Source organism: Diabrotica virgifera, chromosome 2 (genome assembly GCF_917563875.1).
Source record: "Diabrotica virgifera virgifera chromosome 2, PGI_DIABVI_V3a".
NCBI lineage: Eukaryota > Metazoa > Arthropoda > Insecta > Coleoptera > Chrysomelidae > Diabrotica > Diabrotica virgifera.
Window position 1 is genome coordinate 82,978,420 of NC_065444.1, and position 14,057 is coordinate 82,992,476.

Sequence of the window (14,057 nt, forward strand, 5' to 3'; positions counted from 1 at the left end):
ACACAGACATATTATCATTACTAACAAAACTAGAAACGGGTATAGACAAGGGAACTACTTCACTACTACACTTACCATTATGTTCAACACTATCAACTAAAGGAGTATTTATGGATGACCATCTATGATCACTTGAACCATGTGGACTTAATATATCACAATTAGAGCTTACTGTTTTGATTGATTTTGATCTGTGGTGCGTGCTGATCTTTTTGATGACACCCCTTTCCCTTTCCGACTGGGAGATGGGTTTGTGTTGCTTGACGTGCTTGGACTTGCAGATTCTGTTGATGCTGGGGTTTGGTTCCCTGATAGGGAAGTGGAAGGAGAAACGCTCAGGGGACGGACCTCCAACGTTCCGTTTCCCGAACATTTGAAACAGTTCCGTTTGAGGGTATTTTCTCGACCACAACCGTGGCAGAAAATACGATTTTGAGGGATCTCACACCCAAAAAACGTGTGACCCGGAAGATGACAATTCCAGCAGACAACAGAATTCAATGCCGAAACATTCCGTTCAGGACCCTTATTTTGCCATGAACGGGGCCTAAAAGAACTTGGCTGAGAGGAAGAAATAGGTGATTGTCGAGATGAGGAAGAAGGTGGAGAAGACCAAGATAACGTTTCCTCCAAACGTTTGCACTTTTCAGTGAGGTCTGTGATACTTTAAATGTCCATCAAAGCTAATTGCTTATGGTAAGAAGGTAACAGACATTTGAGAATGATTTTAATTTTGGCAGAGTCTGTTAGAGAAGTCTCAAGTCGACTACACATGCCCAAAATTGTGTTAATAAACATAGTCGCAGGTTCATTTGGTTTCTGTTTATGGTTCTTTATTTCGTCTAAGAGGTCATCTTGAAAAGAATAAGGGAGAAAATCAGATTTTAATTTCTGAGCTAACTCAGACCAAGTGGAAAAACTATTACGATTATTCATATACCAAGTAAATGCAGGACCTGTAAATAATTCAGCAGAAGCTGCAAAAAGATCATCCTCACTCACACCTCTTGAAATACGGAGACACTCCACCCTTTCCAAAAATGTAATTACTTGATCGTAGTGACCTTGACCAGAAAATGAAATTCCCCACTTATGTATATGAATAGGTTTGGGGTGTAACAAAGGGTTAGCGGCTTGAACAGAAGAAATAGGAGTGGAGGTGGCTACAGGACTTACTCGAGAATCAAGTTCGCCTTCTAACCCGAGAATCCTAACAGACATAGAGCGCTTGTAAGTTTGTTGTTCCTCATCAGCACAAGTTAGTAAATGAACACGACCAGAGATATGGGCAAGACGTGAGATGTACCTAGAATACATGCTATCATGTACAGTCCCTCTAAACTCAGATATCTTTTTAGCAAGATCCTCAATTGTCTCGTTTATCCCTTGTTGTTGTTCAGGAAAAGGAATAGCTGCAGTAGAAATTTGTCGGAAACTTCTATTCCCTTGTTCTTGTTGAAGAGCACCTCGCAATAGTTTACGTTTCGCCTCGACCTTGGCAGATTCTTCAACTTCGACCTCCCTTATCCTCAACTCATAATCCACTTCTTTCACTAAGAGGTGATCTGCTTTAAAAGCACACATGATGAGAGGAAAAACAAACAATGAAACAATCAAAATCAAAAATGTGACCAGCAAAGTATATTTAAGTTTGTAAGGGTATCTATGAAGAAAATATTAGCAACACACCAACAGAATCAACAAATCTCACCAACAATTATAATCAGGTTATCAATGTAAATGTGAGTAATGAAAATAATTTTCAGTTATGTTCAAAAATAGCTCTGAAAAAAAAATATGTACCTATATATTTGGTCAACAATTAGTTGATCCTAAAAATATACCAATATTGTCTGAATGTATTCAAATGTATAGAATAATATATGTTTTAGTTATTTATTGTTAGGTTAAATATATATTATATAAACTCCTAATAAATTATAAACTCCAATATAGACTGCCAGCTGTACAACTATAAGCAAAAAATAGGGTATTTAAATATTTATCTAACAATACAGCAATATAAGAGTACCTGAAAAATAGTAATAACAAAATTAGGGATAAAATAAATCAACAACAAGATGCGAGGGTATACCAACAGAAAATAATACAGAAACTTAGATAAAAGAGAAAATATGACCTAAAGAAAATACTGTCTTTGACCTAAGATGGCACCACGTTGGGATACGTCACTGTAACAAAAAATGTGGGGTACTTCTGTTTGAGTAACCGTTGGGAGAAATATCTAAACTCCAACAGAAGTAGGCAAAGAAGGGGAAGCAAATGTATTGGAATGAAGGGGCTTCTACGTTGGGAAGCAAATGTAGCAAATACTACCTTAGCGTACAAGTAGTACTTGTATGGGAATGTGAAATGAAAAGTCAGATGGTAAACTATTGACAGAAACAGAAGTAGATGGATGAAACTGACTGTAGTTAAGCTAGCAGGGTATAGAAGAGAATGAGCCCTTGATACTCAAGGATAGTTCGGCCAATTTTCGCGCCGTCAAAGACAGTAAATCTACAGAATATAGATGATGGATATAAAGGGAATATCAAGATGAACAAAGACTAGAAAATATAGAAAAATAACAATAAATCGTGGGCGCCAGTAGAGCGTAGACTATGGCTCTACCAGGTATCCTATACTGCTGCACTCGTACTAGTTAGTTGCTATGACAATAAAATTAGTAAACCTAGAAACATATGACAACCACTAGGTAATAAAAGAAATATTATACAACCCAATCAATAGTGTATTTAGCTTTTACTTATATGTACAAAAAATTCGTATATGTACCAACAAGGTATACCCTAAAATTAATAAAAAATATTTTACTAATAAAGTATGTACAATTTACAGTCTACAGAGTAGTTTAAACAAAAGAGGAACAAAGTCCACCCCTAAAAATTGGTTTGAAATGTCAAATCCAATTTATGGTACAAAAATGAACCGACACACTACTCGAGGTAAAACTCTAACTTCATGTGCGGTTACAATAATAAAAAAACAAGTTAAATGGTCAATTACCCTGAGGGGGACAAAAGCCAAGGTTCATTAATTATAATATATAAAAAAAAATAACCAAATTTTCTCCGGATAGTTGAGCTCAATTACCTTTACACGTGAGAAAAGAAACAAAAGAAATTAATTTATTAGAAAAATGCAAATTTGAAGCCTAGAAGAGGAGGTATATTTATTATTAAAAATTGAAAACATTTAAATTATTGGTTTTGTTTTTTGTTTGAAAAATTATGACTAACTTAGTGGAGTATAATGTAAACTTATTTAATTTGATATTTTTAATAGATATTTAATGTTCCAATTATTTAGAAAAAATTAATGTTCTTGAGAATAATAATAAAAAAAAATACTTAATCACTGTCCAACACCAACCAACGTAAAGTCTTTTCCAAAGTTCCAAACAAAATAATGGTAGTCCAAAAACCAACTCAAAAGACGATTCCAGCTCCTAGGCTACCCCGTGACTGCTGCTAAAGTTTTTTATTTCATTTCATCCCTGATGTTAGTGGGATGAACATTTAAGTGGTTCCAAGTGGCTAAAAGATACAAACCCATTGTTAATTTGGGTAATCAATCTTATGGAATTAGGAAATAAGTTGGAAGTTAAACTTCCAATAAAAACTGGTCAGGATCCATTAAAAGAAGTGTTGTTTTTTTTCTGTACCAAAAACATAGGTTCCACTTGACCTTGAATAACTTTATGGAATTTTATATAGAAACATGTGGATTAAATAAAAAATAAAAAAATAAAAAAAAAAAAAAAAAAATAAAATAAATGGCACTTTAATAAACAATTTGAGATACGCTGATGACACAGTATTAATAGCAGACACCCCGGAAGATCTCCAAACACTGATAAACAGAATAGTAGAGTGCAGCGAAAAGTTCGGTTTATCACTTAACATCAAAAAAACAAAAATAATGATGGTGTCGAAATCTCCACAAAATTTTTCTGACATAACCGTACATGATCAAAGAATTGAGCGTGTTAGAAAATATAATTACCTGGGAACTGTTATTAATGAAAACAACGACAACTCTGAAGAAATCAAGATCAGAATAGAAAAAGCTAGAGCTACTTTTACCAAAATGAAAACAGTTTTATGCGGAAGAGAGCTAAGTTTAAATCTTAAAATTCGCCTCATGAGATGTTACGTGCTGTCAGTTCTTTTCTATGGAATGGAAGCTTGGACACTGAAAAAGATCGATACAAGGAAAATAGAAGCATTCGAGATGTGGATGTACCGCAGGATACTGAGAATATCGTGGACAGAGAGAGTGACAAACATGGAAGTGTTGCGAAGGATGCAGAAAGAAAAAGAACTTGCGCTTACTATTAAAAAGCGCAAACTGCAATACTTGGGACATATAATGAGGGGACAAAAGTACCAGCTACTACAATTAATTATTCAGGGAAAAATAATAGGTAAAAGATCCATTGGCAGAAGAAAACATTCATGGTTGAAGAATTTAAGAGATTGGTACAAGTGCAGCAGCTGCCAATTATTTAGATCTACGGTATCAAAAATACGCATAGCCTTGATGATAGCCAAACTTCGGAACGAGGACGGCACCTGAAGAAGAAGATGTGGATTTAGAGCTAGGAATGATATTAAAAATTGTATCTATAGATAGTTAGTCGAAATATATAATAAAGACAAGAAGAAATGAAAAGAATTTATGGAAATTATAAATTTTCCGGTCATCAATATGGCTTCCTATATGGATGAAGTAATAATACAACTTACCCGATAGCAATCATCCCAAATTTTTACCAAATTAATACTTTTCTCCTTCAACAAAACAAAACTTTCTCCTCCTTCAACTTAATTACGATAGCTTCCGTATAAAAAAAAATAACTAAAAGGTGATTCCTTTTTTTGTTCAAAAAGCCACCGACCACTTGGAACTTATTTATTTGGAGGTTCAGCTAACAGTGAAACTTTTTAAAAATTTGACAGTTCTTCTTGATACTTGCGACAGCGGCTACTCGTGGAACTAATGTCCAGTGTTGGCGGTGTTGCAAGATGGAAAAGTAGCATTTTATAAATATTAAATTATTGATTTTTAATTAAAATATTTTCATTAAGTAACGTTCCGTTACACCACGCCAAAATGACGGCTTCATGTAGGACTTTTCTCACAGAATCTTAATTTGGTCTGCCATTTGGAGATCTTCGTATCGGTTTTCTAATAGGTCCATAGTCCCCGTTATTCTGGCTATGAGGCCAAAGTAATTTAGGTATGATCGGTTTACTTTTCCAATAGCATATCTTTTATATAAAGCCGTTCCAGAATTGACAGGTTTCAGGTTCCAGGTTGGTTCTGTGTCATGTCAAAGACACGCATATAATTATTCTTCTGTACACTGAACATTTTGAAAGCTTTGATCTTACTTCTATCGATTTTTTTATGTAGGAATGGAAAAAAGAAGAGCGTTGACCAATATTATTATTAACTAAAAAGTGTAGTTCCCTAGGTTGGTTGTATACCATATAGTTAAAAACTCTAACATGAAGTAAAAACCACTTCTATGTAATTGGTATATTTATTAATAATTTTAAGATCAGATTGGGATCAAATCCAGGAGATCCGTTTTTTATTATCCGGCATACCTAGTTTTGCGCTGTATGCATCTCTCAATTTCAAATTCTTGCTCTTTTTCTTTTTATTAATAACTATTGCTTTCTGCTTTCTTAAATTGTTTGTCAGCGTATGAATTTTTAAAAAATATAGCATCGGTTCGCTTTTTTTAAGTTGATTCACCTTTAAACCTGCTAGTTTTACTGTCTCATTATGTTCATCTTTCAGTAAAGAAAAGTTAATTAGAGCCGTTACATAGGGCTGCATCTTAATTGACGTTTAATTTCTCTCTCAATTTGAGAATGAGCAGGATCTCTCTCGTTTTGGGTGTGCCCTTTTATCAAATATTTATGCGTTACTGAGTTAAGATTTTCAATTGTTTTTACTGTGTATAGATACATACAGGTCATAAATTTATTTTTTTGCTGGCCTGCACAATTATCAGAATAGAACACAACGTCCAAATTGTTGACTGTTTCTGAAAATTTCTTAAGGTATTTGTAAAACACATGTACCGATTTCATTCACAACTCTATGGGCGTTTGACTCATCCCAAACATAGCTTTCAACACAGTTATTCTGAATGTTGTATATGGTTGAATTAAAAATATTCAATGTCGATTTATAGTAGCAGACCGATATCTCCTTTTTGGGGCATTGGAACACTGCTTTATACACTGCGACAAGAATTGTATTGTCTTTTTTATCATTTTCTTTCTCTATATGTGAGAGAATTTCATGACATCCGCAATTATCTTTCATTGCTGAAATGCTGCTGGCTCTATTTTTCTTCTTTAAGGCCGTCTCAATAGGCCGGTTATTAATTGCTAAAGTATTTTTAAAAAATAGTTTACACACTCTAGCCTTTACACCAGCAACAATTAAAAAGAAAGCGTTATTATTGTCACGAGAAGGTGCAACGTTCCCATCGGCATCCATTTTAACGTAACGATATTTTGGGACGACTACTGCCACACTCTGCGATAAATGACCACTGTTTTCGATGTTTCCTAAATCCCAGTATTCTTTAAATAATTGCAAACGTCGCTCCTCTGTGATATTTGACCGACATTTGAAAGCACAACTTTTTCTGCAAGGTGGTTTCAATGTACATTCTGGAATGGATTTCTTTGCCTTTAGTGTTTGATAAGATTTTCCACAATTTCTCAGTTTCTTTACTACACTTTTTGCCAATTTTCTTCTTGTCTTCGTCTTTTCTTTCCTATTTTATTTTGACTAAAATGTGGATTTGTTAACTTCTGTTGAGGGGCGCTTATATTTTCCTTATCAGACGGTTTACTTTGTATTGGAATAAAGTTATTAAGTATTATTTCATGATCTTCCCTAGGTAGCTGATTCACATTTTCACATAAAAAATTGTCTTGATTTCTTGTGCTAATAGGTAAATCTTATTCTTCAGAACATGAAGCATTTCTTCGATTACGATGTCTTAGTTCTGCATCTTCATAGTCTGGGTCTTTTACGGAGTCGTCGCTATCTGTAAAGAAAATTATGGTTAGAATATTACCAGAATTAGGTAAAAAAAATGAAATGCTTTTGATTACATTGAAATGAACATTAATTGAATACATAAAATTACCTTCACTGAAAGAGCTTGATGAGCTGGTTGACGAGTCACTAGACGAACTACAGCTAGTCGAATCACAACGACTATGATTCGGAAATGTTAAGTCAACTTTTCCTTCTCTTAACAATGAGTCCTGTATGTTTGAAGTTCCAGTCTGTATGTTTTATGTTGTGCCATTATCTAAAAAACGGTACGTCAAATTTAATAATATTATATTATAATAGGAGATAAGAATAAAACAAAAAAATAATAGTAATAACAGCCATATACGTAAACTTGTTAGGCATACCCTACCTAACACAGATATTTAAATTTTACACAAGTTATCGGTCTAATGGGTGCCTAAATACTTCGTAGATAACTAAAACTTACATACCTGTCCTAGTCATTAGAACGGGAATGTTCGATTTCTCGGTTGCCATTGCAAGTTCAAGGATCCTCTTAGATCACGATTTCATCTGAAAAAGATAAGTACATACTAGTTATTTATTTTAGTATGAACAATGTAATATTCAAAAATATTCCCCATAAAAATATTGTTTTTGTCTGGAAGAACGAAACATCAGAATGTAATTTGAACTTGTTTTTTGACTGGGAAAACTTTTATCATATACAACGTGGTATCCTTAGATAACACAAAGCAAAGTTTATATATTTTCAGCAACAGTGTGACACGAAGGTATATACCAATTTACACTCCATGGACATTTTTCAACAACACTGTTATAAAATAAACATATCACACTATAGAATAAAAAAATATTATTGAATGAATACATACCTTTGCAATCACAATGTAATAACGTCGTGATATCACTTTTTTGTCGAAAAACTAGGCTTCGCGTGCGGAATGACAACTGTCTTGTCTCGTTTTTGAAGCAAAGCACTCGGAAGAAAGAGATAACGTGATATCGCAATGTAGCACCGTTCCGCTGTTTCTTTTCCTCATACATTTGCTATTACTCACTGAATAGATACCGCTTTTTTGGAGAAAATAAAGTTTGACACGGCGGTTTTAATTATTATCAAATAAAAAAAATATTGAGTTTTTGGACTTGTCACGTTATTAAAGCAAAGAGGCGAAATCTATAGTGGATATGCGGTCGAGGCGATCGAGGTTCGAGCCCCAGCCCGGTGAATAGAAAAATAAAAAGGCTGACGTCGTAGTCTAAAATTCTAAAAAAGAATCTACGACTTGGTCTGAAATAAGCTGGTGTCTGATCGGCCTATGGAGGAGCGGTACGGCAAGGGATAAGGGCTTGTGGCTCGGTGACACTCCTCCATAGATCCCTACCGGAAGGGCGTTGAGGCCTAAAAAACGGTGTATATATTAATAATTTTAAAAATCCCATGGATTAAAAAATTTGTCCAATTCAGAACGTTTTGGGACCTATCAGTCCATCATCAGTGAATTCAAATACTTGCTAAATAGCCCCAGAACCAAACAATGGTTGAAATTATAATTCAATCTACATTATGTTGTAGTAATATTGAACAGGCTAAACGCCGATGTTAAAAGATATAACCTCCGGGAACATGGTGAAACTCTACCAAGAAACTCAATTAACCATCTTAATCCAAGACTTGTGCATAGATACATGTTTTTCCTGATTTAATTCGACGAAAATTTCCTAGAAAAATGCGGATTTTTCCAAAAAAATCTTTAATTTTCAACAAAAGTTTTAGGTAAGTAATTATTTATCAATAATTAAATAACTTGGTGATAAAAACGAGGTTCTGGTATAGATTATATTTACAGAAGCCAATAGAAATTGAGTCAACAGTATAGCAACAATTAAATTGTTAACTAAAAATTTACGGTCACTATAATAACCATAATATTAATATTGTAAAAGAATAATAATTATGATTTTTGTATAAAACGGTACAAAACCTATCTAAATCTAATGTACTTTACATAATTGAAATTGGACTATTTATTCGGCTTCAGGAATAATTTAAATTTATAAACAATGTTTTGGCTTATAACAAATATAATATCTCGGTAAATGTTAAATTAAATTAAACTATGAAAACTGTATTGTAAAGAACGCGACATGTTGCTTTTATTAAAGAAATAACGTTTAATTGCGATAACTGGTTCATGAGACACAGTCTGTCAAAGTTGACCGGCATGTACGGCGAAGATATAAACAATAGGATGATCATTTTTGAACCGCCACCTTTTTATTTCGGTTCTCTTTCTCCACACAAATTTTTATATCTTGAGAAGACTTATAACATACATTATAATAATAAAAGCTATCGATATTACGAGTGAAAAATGCCAAAAATAAAAAATTTCAATCAAAAATTAGGTTGGAGAAAATGGAATCTCAATGTTCTATCGGTATACGATACAAATTAAAAGAAAATTTATAATAAATAAATTAATTTATTACCACAAAACAAAAACAACTTTTTGACTTTTCATAATGCATTAATTAGATGGTTTTACTCGAGTTACTTGGGTACAAAAAAAAATTAAGATAATTGCTTCTTGGGAAGCCGAGAAAATGAATTTTTTTAACGTATACCGATTTTGAACTTTGAGATTCCATTTTCTCCAACCTGATTTTTGATTGAAATTTTGGTATTTTCGGTATTTTTCCCTGGTAATACAGATAGTTTTTATATATGTTATGAAACATTTAAAGTTATGAAAATTTGTGTGGAGAAAGAGGACTGAAATAAAAAGGTGATGGTTCAAAAACTGACATCCAATTGTTTCTATCTTCGCCGTACATGCCAGTCAACTTTGACCGGAACCATTCATCGCAATTAAATGTTTTTTTTTAAGAAGCGTCATACCGCGTTCTTTCCATTACCTTTTTCATAATTTAATTTAATTTAATATTTCGCAAGATATTCTATTTGTTTATAAGCCAAAAAATTGTTTATAATTTTAAAATATTCCTGACGACGCTTAAATAGTAGTTCAATTTCAATTCTGTGTAAAGTACATTAGATAGATATAGTGTCTTTTTATACAAAAATCATAGATATTCTTATACATCATTATCCCAGATTTAGCCATACGGCTCACACTCCCTCTAAGGGGAAAATTGACTCATCCCAGATACCTACGTTATCAAAAGGATTGAGCTCTGGTGGGACTCTTTCCATGTTATCGAGCCCTAGGTGACTTGGTATGCAGGTGTATCTCCCAAAAATTTTCGTACACTTCAGACTCAGCTTTTTTATGCTTTCGAGGAGGGTCTTCGGAATGACTCCAGTAGTAGACATACTAATCGGTATTGTCTGGGTACTTTGCATTCTCCATTGTCTCCGTATTTGAATTTCTAGATCTCTAATGTTGTTCTGAAGCTATTTTCTTGTGGCATTTTTACAATTTTAACTATTTATAATGGGAAATAAACCACAATATTATTTTAAAATGATTTTTATTAACGTTTCGACGCCCAAATCGGGTGCCGTTGTCAAAATACAAAATACTGTATTTTGAAAACGGCACCCGATTTGGACATCGAAACGTTAATAAAAATCATTTTTTAATAATATTGTGGCTTATTTTCCATTATAAATAGTTAAAATTCCACATCTCTGTACTTGGCGATCTTTTCAGTAAATTTACTACGTAGATTATTGTTGTTAGGTATCGCCACATCAATTAGTGTTGTTTGTCTTGTTAATTTATTAACTAGTACAAGATCTGGTTTATTATGTGCCACTGTTTGGTCTGTGAGCACAGTGTGGTCCCAGTATAGCTTGTAGTTGCCATCCTTAAGCATACTCTCAGGGACGTATTGATAATATGGGAGATGGTCCGTTTGGAGAAGTCCCAGTTTGATAGCTATCTCTTGATGAATGATCTTTCCAACTGAGTCATGCCGTTCCTTGTATTCAGTTGCAGCAAATGCCTGGCAGCCCCTTGTAATATGTTGGATAGTTTTTTGGGCTTGACATCTATAGATATATCGGCATCTATCGTTTTGAACCTGAGGGTCTTTGACAATATATTTCAGGAAATTTCTGGTTGGTATTACCTGATCCTGAATGGCCAGTAATGAACCCTCCGTTTCAGGGAACATCTTTTCTGATGTCAACCAATAGTTCGACGCTGTCTTGTCGACATAGTCTTGGCTGAACTCATTGGGATGTCGCCCGTGCAGAGGTTTACCCATCCAGGTGCGCATTTTTTCTTTAGTGAGGTGGTTTATGCGCATTTCTGGTTCCGTCAGTTTAATCGGTGTTGTGTCATCTACTGCGCAGATAGCGCGATGTAGAGTAGATGTCTCAGCCTGCATCTGAAAATAAGTTCCTAAGTTAGCAATTTGTTTGTCTAATTGCTCACTTATATCCATAAGTCCTCTTCCTCCTAAATTCCGTGGTAATGTCGTTCTTTCTACTGCACTTTTGGGGTGGTGTTTTTGTGCCTTTGTGAGGTGCGTTCTTACTTTTCGCTGAAGATTTTCTGTGTCCGTTTTTGTCCACTTAACAATGCCAAATGAGTAGCTAAGCGCGGAACATGCGTAGGTGTTTAGAGCCTTAAACAAATTTCTACTGTTAAGGTGTAAGCGAAGCAGCTGTTTTACCCTTTGTATAAACTCAGTAGTTATCTCTGTTTTCATTTGTTTATGGTCAATTTTCCGTGCTTGCTTTACTTCAAGATATTTATACATATCGTTTTCACCCATGGCCTCGATGTTCTGGCCATTTTGCATGTCGAATCCTCCGGGCTGTAGTTATATACATCATTATTATTATGGTTATTATAGAGACCGTAAAATTTTAATTAACAATTTAATTGTTGCTAAACTGTTCATTCATTTTCCATTGGCTTCTGGAAATATAATCTATACCAAAAAAGCTTTACGTCACCAAGTTATTTAATTATTGATAAATAGTTACTTACCTAAAATTTTAGTTTAAAATTAAAGATTTTGTTGGAAAAACCCAAATTTTCCGATGAAAATTTTCGTCGAAGTAAATCGGGAAAAACATTTCTCTATGAAGAATTTAATTACGGTGAATTTTTATTTGGATGTTTTTGGTATCCAGTTAAAATCTTTGGAGTTATAAAGCAAAATTTAAAAAATCACGATTTTCGGGCGCCATTATTTATAAAGAAAAGTAGCACACTATCTGCGGACTTTGAATACCTATATTATTAATATATAGAATCGTAAGATTTGATTCCAACAATAAAATTGCTGGTAAATAACTTTTCCTTGTATTTTGCTAATTAGCCCAGAGTAATAACAAATACTAATTTGCTACTACTTTTATTTCTTTTACTTCATTCAATTAAAAAACCATTTTTCTCAAAATGTTATTAGAACAATTTTGGAAACGTCCCTGTAGAGGTGTATCCACAATTTAACCCAATCATGAAATTTTATGCGATACTCTTCGCCATCCATTTTCCGCTTTGTAAGTAAATCGACTCTTGCGGTATTTCCGCTTGGAGTGTATACATTTTTAAAGCAACTTCCAGTTTCCACTGGCTTACTGTGTAAGCAGAAGTAATGCAGCAGGTTTTCTTCTTTAAGAAGGAAAGGAGGAGGTCAGAATACGAAAAGAATTATTGGAAATAAAAATCTATACACGGAAAATAAATATGAATGATGTTTAACAGGCACGATTTTGCTTGTTTTCCTGTGTTTTCTGTTACGAAAGTCACCCCAAAGTAGAGAATAATTTTTAATCTAAAGTCAGAATAATATCAGAAATATCATTTTGCTCAAAATTGTTTAGAAACAACTTCAAAGCATCAATACTGTTTATATTCTATTGAAGACAATAAAGTTATATTGAAGTCAATGAAAGGGGTTGAAATTTGATCAGAAAATATATTTTACCCAAAGAATATAGCTCTATAAAACACTAAAAAGATGTTTACTGCTTTCTGCAATCTGTTTACCAGTATCCGAACAAAGAGTTTGAATTGTTGGCTCAGTAAGCCAATTGGCCTATAGTTTTCATAGCCTATAATAATTTATGTGGTTTTTATAAAAGAGAATTTGATGTAGCCAAATTTTTCATTTATTTGGAATGGGTTGAACAGAGTCTGAATTAGGGATTGGAAAAACCTACCGGTTATAACCTAAAACCGGTTTTTTACTACAATCAGTTTTACCGGTTGTTTTTTTTTGTCCCGGTTATAACCGGTTTTTCATTTTAAAGTAATAACCGGTGAAAAACCGGATAAATGGAAAAAGTAATGAATTGAAAAAAAAAATAATGGGAAAATTTTTACTTCCACACGCACGAATGAGAAATTTTAAACTGACCGAAACCGATTTGACAACTTTGATGACTGATTTCTATACTGATATGGATTGACATCGATTAGAATGGAGTATCGCAAACTAAAGCTCAATATAAACGTAACCTATTGGGTATTGGCTATTGACTAAAAAACCGAAAACCGGTTTTTGGAATAACCGGTTTTTTGACCGGTTATAACCGCCAGGTTAAACCGTAGGTGAAAAAAACCGGTATAACCCAAAATCGGTATTTTGTCAACAACCGCCATTCCTAGTCTGAATTCTTCAGATCAGAAGTGGACCGGTTTATGGTTTCAATTACTACTCCACGGTCTGAAACCTTTATTATTTTGAACATTTGGGAGAGTATATTGAATTTACTCCCTTAGCATATTTGCATATTTGGTATATTATGTGATCCAATTCTATAAGGGGAGTGCAGTTAGAACGAAAATATGCATTGTTTCGGAAAAATTCAAACAAGCTTATATTTTTCTAAAACTTCTTTTGCTAGTTTATATACATGTTAAAGTAAAAAGTTCTACTCACGGATTTGGCCGCAAATTGTTTATTAGTTGTTTAAACAATAACAACTCTCTTGTATTAATAATTTTAAAAATATCATTAAATTC